General features: G+C 46.2%; 1 protein-coding gene and 1 long non-coding RNA gene across 2 annotated transcripts in view; one reads left to right on the top strand and one right to left on the bottom strand.

Annotated features, from left to right (window-relative positions):
- LOC135913296 (putative phospholipase B-like 2) overlaps nt 1-16799 on the top strand; it is a 150753-nt gene that overhangs the window by 25776 nt on the left and 108178 nt on the right. The window lies entirely within an intron of this gene.
- On the bottom strand, nt 7167-12980 carry LOC135913301 (uncharacterized). The gene is made up of 3 exons (XR_010567957.1): nt 12954-12980; nt 12003-12064; nt 7167-7400 (listed from the first exon to the last, which is right to left on the bottom strand). It is a non-coding gene; the product is annotated as an uncharacterized lncRNA (long non-coding RNA).

The following is a 16799-nucleotide window of genomic DNA, read 5'->3' as shown; positions in this document are numbered from 1 at the left end:
AGTTGAGAGAAAAAAATCACAGACGATTGCGATACTCCCTCATACGAAATTTGAGCGCAGCTCTACACGTGTTGTCATTTCGCTGGCGTGGACAATCGGTATCGTGTGGCATGTTGCAAACGGATTCAAGTGTGGTGACACTGCTTAGATGATCTGGAGATCATGTTGCAAACGGATTTAAGTGTGGCGACACTGCTTAGATGATCTCGACATCATGTGAGCCAGCTCATGGGTGACGCGTGGGCGTGATTCATTGAAGCCGCCGCCAACAAACCTACCAGACATTGCGTGCTCCTCTGGCACCATCTCATAGCTGCCGCCATCGCACTTCGCTTTTATTCTCACACTTTCGCCATACACTCCTCTGCTTTCTGCCTCACGCTTCTGCTGTACCTTCCTGTCTGCTTGCCTCCTCATACCTCTTTTCACTTGCCACTTTTTTCATCTCCCACTGCATGCTGCCTTCGCACACACCTTTTGCAAAACTCGTTCGCTCGTTTGAGCTGAGCGAAGGAGTGGTCCTCGCAGCACGACAAAAGCTGAAGGGAATGTGCTCAAAAGTAAACGGAAGGACCAGCGAAAGGAATACCCTGAATGCATGCACTATTAACCATGTTAAAGGATTGATTGAATGCACAACAGACGTGGTCTACAGAATACCTTTGACACGTGGGGCTGATTACATGTCCCAAAGGCACAAGTGCGTAAATGATTGAGTGCGAACATCGATACAACTGCAATCTGATACAAGCAGCCAGAGACCTTGCCATACATTGCGTTTGATTCCGTATCTTCCACATGATGGCGACCTCGCTGAAATGTAGTAACCGCAGAAAACGAAGTCGTGAAAGCCTACAACATCAAGATGGCCCCATGTGCCATCTGTATCACTCAGCAAAGAGATTAGTTTAATGACTGGCAATGGATGGCGTGGGAACACTGGGAAGAACATCCTTGCATATGCGAGTAGGCTATATAAGATCCCATTTCCCAAAAAATAAAGCAGTTAAGTGGCACTCGGGTGTCGTGCATTGCTTTTCTCTTTTAAGTCCTGTCCCTTCGTCACTGTGCGCAACAGTGTTATGTCGAACCAACTAGCCCACTGGAAAATTTTCTTTAATTATATGTAATATGCTCTGAGTGCACATTTATGTGGGTCTTGTTTGCGATGCACATGTGAAATACAGCACAAAAAAGATGCAGTATTAAAGGTGAGCAAATAGGGATTTTTGGGACCGAGCATAATAGTGCCAGAAGCAAATTGAATCGAATACTTTTCTAAAAATGAATAGCCGTTATCATATTTATTGTAAACTGGTGTTCTCATCCCAGAATTTTAGCAGTTGCAAATTTCTGTCAACACAGAGTACCATATTAGGTATTGTATTTGAGAAACATAAACTATGCATTACAAGCAAACAAGTACTTTATTCGCATGCATAGGGCTCTTCAGATGATGCAAATGACCACTGTAAATCCTACAAAGTCTGGCTACCTGAGTGACGTAGCATGCTATACTATGCAAGTTCTCATGTTTGTAGTACGACGGTTGTGGTGGAAATTTACCGTACTTTTCTGCTATTTATTGTTTATGTGGGTGCAGTTGGCATTCTGAAATACTCGAAAGGTGTGAAAAAAAGGTTCACATTTACAAAAAGTGACCACCGAATCGAATAAGCCATTATTCGATGCATAACTACAAAGCTGCAAATATTTGCACATCCGTATGCAACATCAACTGCATCAAATAATACTTTCGACGCTTACATACACACTACATGCTACAGCAGCCAACAGAACATCATATATTGACAAAAGGGTGTTTAACTGGGCTAGTTGGTTCATTCTTCGTGGAATATAGCAGCAGGACCTGAGGGACACGGACACAGGAGGAACAACTAGACGAGCACGCAGCTCCATTGTCAACTGATTTCTTTATTGAAATTCCCACTATTATTTATTTCGCCGTCATATCTCGTCTCTGAGCTATCTGAGATTGTCACAAAACGGTTACTTCCTTTCTTGTCAAGGCGACTGACGGCGTGCGCAGACAGTGCACTCCTGTTTTACTTATCTCAAATATCTCAAGAATCTCCCGAGTTAGCATAATGTTTTTACTTTTCAGGACTTCAATTTTATGAAATTGAGGGGTGCACGTGCTCACTTGGAAATCTTGTCCCTAAAGAACGTTGTTAAAAAATGTTAGTTTTTCAATCCTTCGCTGCAGTCGCCCGTCCGGTTACGCCAACCGTCGCCGGAGGAACAGACGCCCAGTTGTTTCATTATGAAATTTAATTTGGTAGTGCCGGAAGGTGCGCGAGTTGGCTTGCATTCGTGTGTAGAAATGTCAAAAGGAACGCTAAAGGACGCAGACAAAGGGCCGAGAAAGTAGAGGTTGTCTGCTCTGTTTTCATTGCCCAATGTGGGCACTGAACAATGCAATAAACAACGTTACTTTCTAACAATAAACATTACCCAGAGCTTCGACATTTATTTATTGTCAATGTAGGAACCGCCGCCTTAGTACACTCACCGAAGGCTTACGTGCGCGTAAAGATACGCGTCCAACATAACCTATGCAACTTTTCAGTCGTCAATGTAAGACCTGCGAAGCTGCCAGGCTTTTCCATTTAAGATAAGAAAACAACAAAGGAGCCGCATGAATTATGAAGGGAATTCATAAAAAAGAAACTCGCCATCCTTGCCTTGCGAAAGTGAATCTCCAGTGAAGCTGTGGAAAACATCCACTACAACTGCTGAGAGGGGTATTCCTTATAAATACGAAATCATTATATGGCCCATGAAGCGAAAAATCTGACGTTAACATCCAATGGTGCCAAAACTCATGTGCCCAAGCGGTGACATCACGTTTGACATGACGATGAAACGTAATGACGTCATCACCTCAAACGTCGCGGGATCACATCACATGGCAAGCCTTACATTACGTAATAATCGCATCGTCAGGTCACGGTATCCTCTTATCACGTTATCACCTCAAACGTGATGTCACGCGATGGCGTCATCGTCATGTGAAGTCACCTAATGCTGATGCCATATGATGCCTCTTGTAGGAGCACGATGTGCCCTTCGCGCTACGCACTGTCTCCGCGATCGGGCCAAGAGGACGAAACATGCTTACGTCATCAGCTCAAACGTCGTATCAGAATGGACACACAAATACTACAGTCGAATGTAAGAGGAGTTCTCCATAAGCATGACAATATCCTAAGACTAATTCATAAATATATTCCGAAGGTGCTGCGTGTTCACGAAGCACATATACAACCTACACAAAGTTCATCCCGTAATGTGCTACCATATGGGAAGACCGCGACGACGCTATTGCCTCGTCCGGAGGGGTAGCAATAATTGTAGATAAGTCTGCCGCTTGCCCCAGTCTTTCTCTTCGGACGTCAATCGAGGCGGTTCCTGCGCGAGCAATTCTTTTAAACAACTTAACCTTTTCTAAATTTACGTATCGCTTCATTACCAACTCAGAAAACAAACTTCTGCACGTTAATTGAGCAGCCCCTTGAACAATGCAATATCGCCGGTGATTTTACTTCACACAGCAGTTTGTGGGTAGACTGCCGGTGTGATCCAAGGGGTCGTCTTATAAGAAAATATTCTAGTAACATCTGGTGCGGGCCCCTTCAGTAAAAAAAGAGTCCACTTACTACAATGTTCAACGCAACTCATATCCTTCCATAGATGCAACGATTTGCCCTGAGGCCCTCCTCTCTTACGTAGAATGGAATGTCGTCAAGAATCCGTTTTGGAGTGACCACGTCCCAGTAACATTGAAATTAACACAACATAACATCAACACCCCGCGCTCCCCGTTGGAAAATACGAGTAACATCGGCTGACTACAAACATCTTAAAGAGTCAACCTACTTATCACAAGATTTCATGAACGATTTTAGTATTGAGGACGAGGTTGCGGTTTTTCATTTCAATTCATTCCACAAAAAAATGGTCTCCCATGTAAACAGTGGCTCCCCTGGTGGAATGAGTGCACACTGGCACGAAATAAACAAAACAAAGCCTGGTGCGTACTGCGTTGCTTGTAGACTGCAGAAAATCTTGTTGAACTTCAACATATAAAACCGCATGTGAGGTAGACACGCGCACGGAGGGAAAGCTAGGAGAGGTTAGAAACAGCTGGCCAAAATATGGAATGGCAGTAGAAGGCTACAGGAGCACGAACCCTCTCCGTTACTCCTGGTCAATAAACAAGAAACAACTAGAAATACTAGGTCAACACTCTCGGTGAACACTTTCAGCGTGGGTCTAGCTAGATACAATATTAGGAATAGTTTAAACACAAGTAGGGGAACGCAAGGCACTCGACCGCAAGTGCACGCATAATTACCCCTATAACGTACCTTTCAGTGTCACCGAGTTAAGGGCGTCCTGTAACGTATGTGAGATCTCTGCACCAGGAGCCGACAGATTCATCTATGACATGATCAAAGACCTCCTCCCAAACACACGAAGGACGCTCCGAGTAATTTTAATTAAAAATTTGGTTTCCGGTTACCTTCATCCTGCATAGAAAGACGCTGTTGTTCCAGTTGTGAAGTACGGTAAAAATCGCTCCTCCATAACAACCTACCGCTCAATAACAGGCGTTGCCTCTATAAGCTCTTCCAAAAAGTTGTCAACGACCTTTTTCTACATTTTACTGTATATAATAAACTGATTGATCCGTGTCAGTGTGGTTTTAGGGAAGGATGGACAATGACCGACCACACCGTACGCATTGAGAGAAACATTCACGATGCCTTCACTCATGAATGATTTTTTTTTCTTTCTGTATTCCTCACTACCGAATGGCATAGATACTATCTGGCGCTATGGAATATGGACAAACCTCTGTCAAATGCGAATCCGCGGAAACATGTTTAAATTAATTGAAAGCTACCTTTCTAACCGGACATTCCGTGTCATCGCCTACCAAGTCGGTGATGAACGTGTACTATGTGCTGTAGTTATTAGAGAGTTTTAGCCCAGCGGGTTTACGGCCAGCGGAGCGGAGCGGGCGAGCGGAGACGCGACTGCGCATGCGCACCACGCTGAGGCGGTCAGCGGTTTTACGGAGCAGCGTTTACGCCCGCTGGAAAGCACTCCCCAGCGGAGGGTATACGCCGCGCGCGAGCGTGCGTAAGGGCGCGCGGGCGTGTATGGGAATGCAAGACGGCAGCCGCGAACATGAACGCCGGCAGTTCTGCATCGAAGACGGCGACTGCCGCGCTGACCCGTACATTAGTACTCAGTACATTATTAACAAATAATGCACTGAGAACATTATTATATCTTTATTCAACATTTCTTGCATAATAAAAGCAAGCGTAATTCAATTTCATTTCTCAGTAACTCCTATTCGAACCACTAGGTGGGGTAGCAGAGCGCCCCGCTGTTTACCCCGCTCGAGCGGGTGATCCGCTGGGCTAAAATTCTTTTTTCGCGAGCCGCTCCGCTGGCGCAACGGTGGAGACCGCTCCGCTCCGCTGGCCGTAAACCCGCTGGGCTAAAACTCTCTATTGTAACCGCCGAAAAAGTTGAGCCACTACGAGGATTATCTAAAAAATGTGCAGAAAGTAGACAACCGCGGTAAACGTTGAGCGCACATTATGTGAGCAAAGGTAAAGCTCGCTACGTGCTAATATTTGGTACTTACTACATGCATGAAATGTTCCCACCTACATTAGAAAATTTGCACATCACCGATGGAGCAGGATCGCTCAGCTGTGGCACAAGGTCGGTGAACGTATTCAAGCACGAGAGTGATATGACCAGTAAGGAGGTACGAGTTTTCGCACAATAGTTGTCAAATATGATAAAAGTACATTCAGCAAAAAGAGTTGACAGCACTCGGTTCGTTCTTCGAATACATAAGCAAAGCCAGTGAATAACAACTTTTTTTAATTGTCTGTTAAAAAATACACGCGGTCACTTTTACAAGCGAAGCTTATCTTTGCAACCTTCACCGTTTTCCGGAACCGTGGCTGCCTGGCTGTTCTGCTGGTGGATAGACCATCCAATTACAGCGGAGGGCGCACACCGCGCGCGCCACTGTGTTCCATGAACCACCACTAGATTGCCCTCGCTTCCGCGCATCCTCAGCGACGCTCGCGCGGAAAGATCGGCGCATCAGGCTGCACAGTATTGATGAAATAAGCGCTTGTTGCTGATCTAATGAATTCGAATTGCGCTGCGTACGCATGCGAATGCTGCCTCTGAAACCCATATGCGTTCAGGGCCAGCAATCTCACTTAACAAAAGGCTTGCTATGTTTGATGTGAGGCCGTGCTTGTGTGTGTGTGTGCGTGCTTCTTATTGCGATTCTTTATGCATTCCCACAAAGCTTTGTTCTACATAGAATGCCACTTGTGAGATCTGCTGCAATGTTTTATGAGTAAGTAGTTGCCATGCAGTGCTCATGGTGGGCCAAACGTCTCCCAGCATTGGCTTCAATTAGCGACATTCATCAAGGTGTTTATTTCCGCTTTCGTAAGCATGCGTCCGTGGCCTAATGGTTCGAACATGGACTACGGAAGACGGGTTCGGACCAACCACCGAAAATGGCAGAGTTGATTGTAGAATTGCATGTGATGAAGACGAGACCACAACCTCAGTTATGAAATGTAGGATTTGGTGCGTTGAACGCCGGACCATGGCCGAAACGTCGATATTGCATGTGTGTGTTCTTTTGCACAAGCGCCTGCACTATCATTAATAAACACGGAATCGGAAGAACTACTACCTTCCTCTATATATATATATATATATATATATATATATATATATATATATACATATATATATACTCTTTTGTCATGCTCACATTCAGGGTACGACATACGGCAAGACAGAAACGCGTGTGGGTCAAGTGGCTCTAAGAGCGTTGAAAGTGTCGATTCTGTCTCTTGGGCGTATTTTCAAGATCTAACAGGAAATTACGATTACGACCATGTGTGCCTAAATAATAGGTATATCATGGTACCGTAGCGTACAAAAATAGCACTGAGGGCACTCAAACACGGTGTTCGGTAAGAATAGTTCTGGGCAATGAACATCCAAACCAGGCGCTTTATTTAACCACCACAAAAAAGCAGAGTTCACTAACGGAGTTAGTTCCACGTGAGGGCATTTATTCGCAGGTGTGGTTCAGGAACTCTGCTGCTGCTTCCGAATAGTAGCCAAGGCTGCGTTGCTGTCGCCAATACATTTTTTCAAGGTTAGGAATTATTGACAGTTCGGTGACACTTTGCAGACGTTGTTTACGCAAGATATACATTCACTGTAACGGGCGTCTTCCGAACTTCCGTCAGAGCGCAGAGCTTCTTCGGACGCTCCTCCAGATATCTCACCAGCTCGCGAAGCTGTTGTGTCTGTGCGGAAAACAAGACAAATAATTAGTTGTCCTGATTTGACTACTATCATATAATGAATTGCACCTGCTTTATTGTAGTGACATCATGGTGACAATGACATATGCTTGCCCCCATTTAGGCTTTATCATAGCACCGAGCATAATAGCTGCGAGACGCAATTACAAGCCTCCCTTTTTTTCAAACGAGCATCCTCGCATATAAGCAATGGTAGGGAAATCTTCCGACGCTCGCTGTGACCAGCGTTAACCTATGGCAAAACCTTATGCGACCCAACGCATCATACGGAATCAGCGTGAAGCGAAGCGATCGCGAAGCGGGTAATTAAATGCTACAAAACTGTTTATCTCCAGCACCGCGTTTTGCAGTGTAGTGACTACAGAGCTCCCCTGAAAGACCGATAGGAATCGCAGACCTAGACGTCGAGAATCACAAGATAGCGGTTTACACTGTTTTTGGAATCAGTCCACTTTTCCCTACGCTGTATGCCGAACCGGCCCATATAGTCATTGCGCAATCTCCAGGACAGAGCCCCCCTCCCCCCTTCCTCCATTGCACTTGTCAAGGAAACATCCGAGTAGGCGTGAGAAATTCCAAGAAATAAGGCATAGAAAGCCTTGCTTTATTACTTGAATTGGGCTCGATTTGTCGCAGTGAAGGCATTTAGGTGTAGTTTGTTGTTCCATTGCGCCACTTCATTTAGAATGAATGTGGCCATCGCACATATCTAGGTGTAGTATACAAAGCTATATATATATATGCCAATTTGACATACTAGTGCAGCTGTGTGCGTGGGTGTTTCAGGAAGGAAGCAGTGGCAGAACCCACCAAGGAGCAGCAGCATCAGCCATGCTCAAGAAGCTCCATGAGGATTCACGAAGAAAGCTTGGTGTCAAAAAAACAATTGGAGGACGCTTACGCTTTGCCTTCAAGAGTGGAACGCGATAGCATTATCGCACCCCATTCGCACGGCCTACTCAAACGCGCTACGCCAGCCAAACGTCGCGATCGGCAGAGATAGCCGGGCCCCGACGTGCCATGAAGGCGGACGTGGTCATGGGGCGAGTGCCGCGCCACGTTTCGGGGCAGCGCCGTACATTGCGAGGAGGGGGTCTTCTGTGTTTGCCGCAAGATGGCTCTGCGTGTGCGAATAGCGCGGAAGAAGTTTCGCGGAAACGTACTTCACTACTCGTGAAACTGCGACTTCTGTAAGTTACATGGTCATATTTACCGATATACGCCGCAGTATAACTTTCTACGGCACGTTTCGAAGGCAACACCGCATTCACTGGAGGCGATTGTGTCCCGGTTTGAAGGAACGAACTCGTGGCTGAGTGGTAGCGTCTCCGCCTCACACGCCAGAGACCCTGGTTCGATTCCCACCAGCCCACCTTGCAAGATGTTTTCATTTACGAAGTGTGTGTGTGAAAACTTTTATTGTACTGAGGTCCGGAGGCTCGACTTCTCAAGCCAAGGCGGGCCGCTCCCACGTTGGCACTGTCAGGCCAAGCCTTTCAGGGACATCATGGGCCCTCTGGACTGCCCTTAGTTGGTCCTGAAACAATGGGCTTTGAATCCTTTTCTCCCACTGTGTCCATTCTTCAACGAGGTTGCGGAGAGTCGCGGGCCACCCCGCCAGCATTTACGAAGTGCCTTCTGGGATTTATCGCTCACGGCCAACGCCGCGGACGCCGATGCCGATGAAACCGGCTTTTCTGCGACACGAGCTTCTTAACGCTATCGCGTTAAAACTTTGTACATTCCAAAAACATACACCGATATGCCGAGTAATGATGTCAAAGCCATGAAGGAGGCGAATGGAAAGGGCCTCCGTAGGCGATGAGGGGAGAGGCATGCGCATGGCCGCCGTAGCCGCGTGCGAGATCTGATCTGCGCTTACGAAGGGGGGTCGGGGGGAAGGGCAGGCCAACGTGAGGTGCGGAGTGGTAAGCTCGTCCACGGCGTCGTCAGTAAGCGGCACCAGGGTGTGTGACGGTGATCATTGCTCTTGCACGGGGCGATGGCGAGTGGCTACTAGTAAGGCTCGATGTGACGCTCCTTTGGGTGTTGTCGCCACTTACAAAGGTGGCACAATTTCCCCGTGGCGAAGAGCTGCCCTCGTAGCCGTTCAAAGCGTGAGAAGAAGAGCGTAGTTCCGTGCAATGGTGGTGACGATGGTTACGATATACCGCCACAGTAGCACGCGTCTTTTATATGAAAACAAAGCACGCTAATCACAGCGTTCCCTTCCTAATATAAACTGCGCCCCTATGTAATCATAATAAAGAATATTCACACGCGAAATGAAAACACGTGTAGAGCTGCGCGGAACTTTCGCGTTAGGAGTACAGCAATCCTCGGCAAAATTTTCTTTTTTCTCGCGACAGAAGAGGCTGAGAACCTACCAGTTTCTATGGTTTCATTTGTCGTGCCCTCTGTGATGCACTCATAGGTTTTAGGCAAAGTGTGTCTTCACACATAGCCGTCAAAATATTTAATGGGAGCGTTTTCAGATACTACTGCTTTACAGGGCAAAAGGGCAATGCCGAAACGTACCTTATATGCATCAAGCTGGTTCATCAACCCCTGCGATCGCGGTGTTGAGACACACGATCGCCCTCTGGGAGGAGGCTAGCGTACACATGTCGTGTTAATTTCAAGTCTGCTAGACTTGAAATGCGTGAGAACGATGACGGTTGCCTTGGCAATTACTTCATAACGATTTGCGCTTTGATTCTTCAGGGTTGCTTTGGTTTGGCCGTAGACGGTCATGCACTTCTTAATGCGTAAGCATTTCTGAGCCTGTAAAACGAGGGAACTCTTCCGCCTCTTGCGCGGAATCGCCATAAAAAACTTAATGCATAAAAAATTCACCGACTGTATACGATGCTCCCTAACGCAAAATTTCAGCGCATCTCTGGGCATGTTTTCATTTCTCGATATATTGGGTGGCACGGAAAATTATTTTCGTGCGACACGTTCCAAACGGAGTGAAGTGTGGTGCAACTGCCTCGCTAATCAGGAGATCAAGAGAGACAGCGCATGGGTGACGCGTGGAAACGATTGACAGTAGCCGCCATAGGCAGACCTTCGAACATGCAACGCTTTCGAATCATGGTCGAATCATGTCAATTAAAATTTATAAGCACAGATCAGCGTTGATATCGATGAGATGGGTTGCGATAAGGGCTGATTAGGATCGGATCGAGTCCGATAGGGTTGATAACGTTCGATAAGGGCTGAACGAGTGTATACTGGTCAGACCAATTTGATAAGTCTAATAATGACACAGGACTGCGTGGAAATGAGCAAGTGGCACAATTTTTACGCATACTTTCAGAATTATAGTGAACATTATGTCGGTAATTTATGGGCTTTAGTTCCCACGCCGAGCGACCATATAGTGAGAAGATTTTCCAATTCGTGCTGGCACTTCACAGCCACCGGTTCTGTATGTCGACTGAAAACCAACTTTCTTGTTGGCTGACCGAAGAGAAATTTCCGCACACTGTAGCTACCGGAGCCATATACACTGAAATGTATCCTATCGTGCACTACCCTACCTGTGAACTAACGGCAACGTTGGACCATGTGCTGTTGAAGTGTGAAGCCACCTGCTCCGCTTTCAGCGAGGACAGGTTGGCTGAACTCTTGGGCAGCCCCGAAATAGATGACCAAACCCTGGCCGTGCAGAATGCCCCCGATGGGGCCGTGAAGCGCGGTTTGGCGGTTCGTACGTGGGACGTACAAGCCGCGTGGCGCAGGGTCTCCTCTGTTTCCCTTGGGTGCGCCTGTACATATTGTTGGTTCTGTTGTCCGTGTCTTGTAGTTTGCGCCTAAAACTATTTTTAAAGGCCATGTACCAACTAGTCTGGCAATAAACTACCTTGTGTCTTCTCTGGACCGAGTAAAGTTCTATCGTTCACTCCCTCACTCACTCACGGAAAGGCTACACACTGATTTCCCGGTGACCTTGTGCGAATTTGCATCACATAAATTACACACAGAACAAGCACAACATCTGCAAATCGTTCCGCAGCACGCGTCAGTAAGACATTCAAGCCACGCCTAGAAAATGAGAGGGTAATGATCTTAATAACACGAAGGCCGCACGCAATAAAATTTCAGTACAGCTGATAAAATGACTGCGTGAACTTGCAGAGCAGACCAGTGTCATTAAGCCTCTGAATAAAGCAGACGAAATTATCATTGGGTGTCATGAAAGCGGGATAAACCCAATATGTAGCGACAAAACTGGAAACCATGAGACAGGCTAGTGCAGACAAGTTAGAGTAATGTTGGTGACCTGAACGCTTAGGGGAGAGAAAGGGCGTCCAGACACATTCGCAGTTCTCTATAAGGCCCCCTTTAGAGATGGGAGAACATATATGGAAGCAAGCGCCAGCTCATGGCAGATCTCTTTCAAATCTCTTAGAGCACTTGGGTGGCAGAACCACTAGAAAAAAACGAGAACGCTTTCTGGCTGCGGCAGCTGGATTCGAACCTACTAATTTCCACATCCAAGGTGGGCGCTCTAGCATTTCTCCACCGTTGTGGTTACGCCAAAGTTATTCAATTTCTTATGTATAGAGGGATGGCTACCTGGAACCAAAAGACCGGAAATGGCAATGGCTAGGAGTATCACCATCAGCTTCATTGTCATTCTGCGGAAAAAGAAATACAGCTACGGTTATTTTAGGTTCTGACAACTCAACACAACAACGGCAACATTTTTTGTATACGTTTCAATATAGCAATGGGCAATCATGTTCAATGTCATTGAAAATATATGATTAAACTAAAGAAAGTAGTATCTAAACTAAGAAAACGACACTAAGTAAAACATAAGGTCGCTAGTCATTTGACATTATTAGTCATTTGCCACCTTACTGAACTATATGCAAACACTACTAAAATTTCCGCTGAATGAAGCAACGTTTGTCTAGGAGTAACGTACAAATTTTCATATGCACTGAGAAAATTCTAGATAAGATATCCACGATCGGCCCAGAACGTCGTATTCCTTGTCGTATTCGTATTCCACTATTTCACACAGAAAGTGTATTTCACACAGAAAGTGTATTCCACTATTTCAACATTACTGTCTTCCTTATGCTGAGCATCAGACGTACTGTGTGCGCGTGAAAACTGATCTTACTGGCCATCCTTGCTTAGTGCTTGTGTGGTTGGGCTGCTACGCGCGAGGTCGTGGGGTGTAATCCCTTGTACGGCGGCCGATTTCGACGGGGGCGAAATGCGAAAACACCCGTGTGCTTAGATTTAGGAGCACGTTAAACAACCCCAGTTGATTCTCATTTCCACAGTGTCCCACTACGGCGTGCCTCACAATCAGATACTGGTTTCGGCACATAAAACCTCATAATCTAATCTTTTTTATATAATCTTATCAACGATTGCTCATGCTGCGCTTTCGGTTAATGCGCTGCGCTCAATTCCATTTCCTCAATTTCCCCAGCATTTTTACGAATGTTATATACAGAACACTCCTTTTTCCACGAGCATATTGCCTCTAGAAAACTTACATTTACCTACCAGATGAGGAATCCTGGACCGTTCTCTAGCTCGTCTGAAATGAAATTACTTTGCAGGCAGTGAGTCTGCGAGGTTGACATGGCGTACCGGATGCATATGTCAATTTGACGTGCGCAAACAGTGCGCTGTCATTGACTTCTCTTCCGGAGTACTGGAATAGCTTTTGCACCTGTGCGCTGAAAAACAACGTGGAATGTGATGGAACGATTCTAAAGAGCGAATCGCAAAGATGGCTGCATCCCTTGACGACCCACCACTGTGACAATATAATAATGACAAGAGCCCATCCGATTGGGTTCGAATGGGCGGATGAAACATTTTTGAAAGATGCACTCAGGGCATCTCATATGAGTGGCTCACATGAAACTACACCTACACGTATGTACACTTTTATGTAAGAGCAGAAAAGCTCCAAACTAGACTTGCTTTGTTCATCCTATCCTCTTTCAATATATTCGTTTATGCTGACCTGAAATCACCCTAATGAAGTCGTCACTATCAGGACAGGTCCTCATCATCAGAATCGACATCTTCATACGGGCAAAAAAAAATTAAAAATTGCTCTGAACAACAGTGCCAATGGGATTCAAAATCATTCCTTTACGATAATCTGCTGCACAAGGCACTACGCGCTGGTCAGATGAATGGATAACGCATGAATAGAGTGAATGCAGACTCAGTATTTCACTCTTCAAAAGTCCTCAGTGCTGTGAATTTCATCGCTGAAACCATTTTACTCGTGCAACTTCACTGCCAACATGAAGCAAAGCTTGACGGTAAATAGTTGCAGCGACCAAAGCGTTTTATGTCAGTTCAATAAACAAAGAGGCCTTCATCGTTCCACTATAACCGATGAGTGAAAAGTATAAAATTACACACTTATAACTTTATTTCGTGGTTACCGCCTCGTTTAGGTAACAGGAAAGCTTTGAAGTACAAACTATTTGCAGTCTCACCGGGAAACATCTGAACACAAGGCACTAAGCGCTGTGCTGTCGTGTGCGTGTTTCTGATCGATGATTGAAATAAGAGAAGGTAGACTACACAAAGGCCACCTGTCTAAAGGTAGTTAAGAAATGCAGGCGCCTTTGTTCCCATATAAAATGCTCACATGCCACCGATATACAAAGATATTAACCTAGATATACACTGAGACACACAGCAAGCACCTCTTCGAGAACCGACAGTAACTGAGAGCCTCTGGACCTCAATATTATTGTCCACTTACACATCTTCAGCACCCAAATTTCGTGATGTTTACTACTCTGTATCCTCTTACAAACACCGCGCGTCAGTTACTCCGAGCGTCCAACTTACGATGTGCAACGCTTCCACTATCGAAATCGGTTAGCAGGACTCTCTTCAGTTCCGAGAACTTTTTCAGTTATACTGTGCCCACAGGCCTGTCGCTCGGCAGCTGGCACAGCACACCTTCACCAAACGCCCACTCACATTCCTGGTATGCTGTCCGACTTGCGCTTGACAACCTTATAATCACACTGACAATATTGAAAACCATGCTTGGCGGCCTTTCGTCAGTACTTTTTGTATACGTATGACAAGTGGCAGGCGGTAGCGGGGTGACCACCTTTGCTTACTCAGTCTCGACTCAACACCTTTACTCTGTTTCAAATATTAAAATTTCTATCCCTCAAATTGTGGTTGAACAGCGTTCAGGTAAATGGTTAATAGCGGTGTGTATCGTCGACTAATGTAGAATGTAGAACCATCGCACGTACAAAAAGCTCTTTGTCATTACTGTCACCGTACCTGACGGTGTTGTTTCGTTGGAGCTTCAGCAGATTTATTTTGTTCCGCTGGCACATATATGCAGATTGAAGAGAATTTTCGCCGTCACCGTGACGTTCCCCAAAAAGTCCAAGTGCGAACAGTATAAGCGGCTCGCCTTTAAATGTCTCATAGGGTGCAAATTGCACTTTGGTGGGTCGAGGCGGCAACGCTTTGCCGTTGCGTGCCATTTGTTTGTGCACCTCTGAAGTGTCCTTTCGTGGTGGCGATTTCATGACAAAATTTCTTGTTATGGCGCGGCCTACGGACCAATTCATATTGAGAATAGACTTCTTCAGCCAATGTGGTGTGACTATGGATTTCCGCAAGGGGGAGGGTTTCGTATACGGCTCTGCTCTGTCCCGACGCGCAATCAAGGTGAACTTCGAATCTCTGCTGGCAAGTTTGTTCCCACCTCGACTACTGTATGTATTTTCAGTGCCCCTGTAGAGCCAATGCAATTACACTGTGTGAAGAAAAAACAGTTTTTTCTTTTTGTATGGCGGCAGATGGTAACTGAAGTGCTGGCTTATGGGCGGCTAACCCTTTTCCCACTGCACTCAGTTCGCCAGCATTTGGCAAAAAAAATAAGTCGCAGTTTCGCTCGGAAGACGAAGCATTGACTGCGATACCGAAGTGGTAGACATCTACACGAAGTAAGGATACGAGTTTTATCAGCGGTATAAACTTGTAAACATTGGCTTGTTAACTAAATTAACAAGCACGATGTCACGCGCGCACCGGTAAAAATGAGCGCATCTCCTAGGTGACACTCACTGTGAAAACGCTACAGTCAGGAAGAGTGGCAGCAGGAGCGAGCGAGAGAGAGAGAGAGAAATAACTTTTATTTATATAGCCGGCAGATTCGTGGGGGGGGCCAACCCCGCCTAGATGGCGGCCAGAAGCCCTTGAGCTCTAGCGGCATCCTCGGCCTGCTGGACAGCCAAAAGTTGGTCTTCGGGGGCCGAGCTGAGCAACACGGTCTCCCACTGCTTCCGATCCTGAATTTTTCGGCCCTGCCGTGGCGCCCGAGGGCAGGCCCAGATAATGTGATCCAGGTCCGCCCTTTCTTGACAAAGTTTACAATTGGCCGAATATTGGTCTGGGTAATAATGATTATAAGACACCGGGTTCGGATATGTATTTGTTTGAAGGAGGCGCCATGCCACCGCCTGCTGCTTATTAAGTGATGGGTGTGCGGGAGGAAAACGCACCCTTCCCAATCTGTAATGATTAGTAATATCCCTGTAGCCAACCATCCGGTCCCCTGTCAGTCCCAACCGCGGCGCCCCGGTGGCTCGGTTTGCGAGTCCTCGAGCCACGGTGTCGGCCGCCTCATTGCCGGGGAGAGAGGAGTGCGCAGGCGCCCAGATGATATGGACAACCCGCTCACCGCGAAAGTTTGCCAGGATACGTTGTGATTCCGGCGAGATGCGTCCCTTTGCGTAATTTAAAATGGCGGTTTTAGAATCACTGACTATTATCGTGGCCAGTGTGGAAGCCATTGCGAGAGCAATGGCCGATTCCTCAGCCACCTCGGCTCTGTTAGTTTTAATAGATCCGCTGACCTTACGCTCACCTTGCGAGTTCACAGCAACGATACACATATTCTGAGTAGTCGTGTACTCTGCCGCGTCGACGTACACCACGTCCCGAGAGCGTTGGAATCTCCTCTGTATAGCTCTTGAAAATATTTTTTTCGAACGTGAAAGAAGCACGCAAAATGCTTCGAGTGGCCAGTCGCGCGGCAATTTTGTGTGTGTTCGCGAGCTTGCTTCACGCTCGGAAAAACACTTATATGTAGCAGGTATTGGGCAACTGAAAGCTGTATCGGGAATTTTTCATGTTGCTCGACAGCTTTCTCATTTACACTTTTCATCTAATTATAATAATTGAGAAATTTAACAATTATTTAAGAAAATTTATCTAATTAGGCGGATTGAAAGAAATAACCTGAGCATCCACAAGCGACGCCAAACAACATTAACTTGGTTCTTTCGAGGTACGAAGCATCTGCTTATATTTAAAGTTTGGCCCAAGTTAATTGAAACACCCTGT

This window comes from Dermacentor albipictus, chromosome 6, assembly GCF_038994185.2.
Source record: "Dermacentor albipictus isolate Rhodes 1998 colony chromosome 6, USDA_Dalb.pri_finalv2, whole genome shotgun sequence".
In the NCBI taxonomy this organism is placed as follows: Eukaryota; Metazoa; Arthropoda; class Arachnida; order Ixodida; family Ixodidae; genus Dermacentor; species Dermacentor albipictus.
Note: the sequence above shows the minus strand (reverse complement) of the source record. Positions and strands in the feature narration are given on the sequence as shown.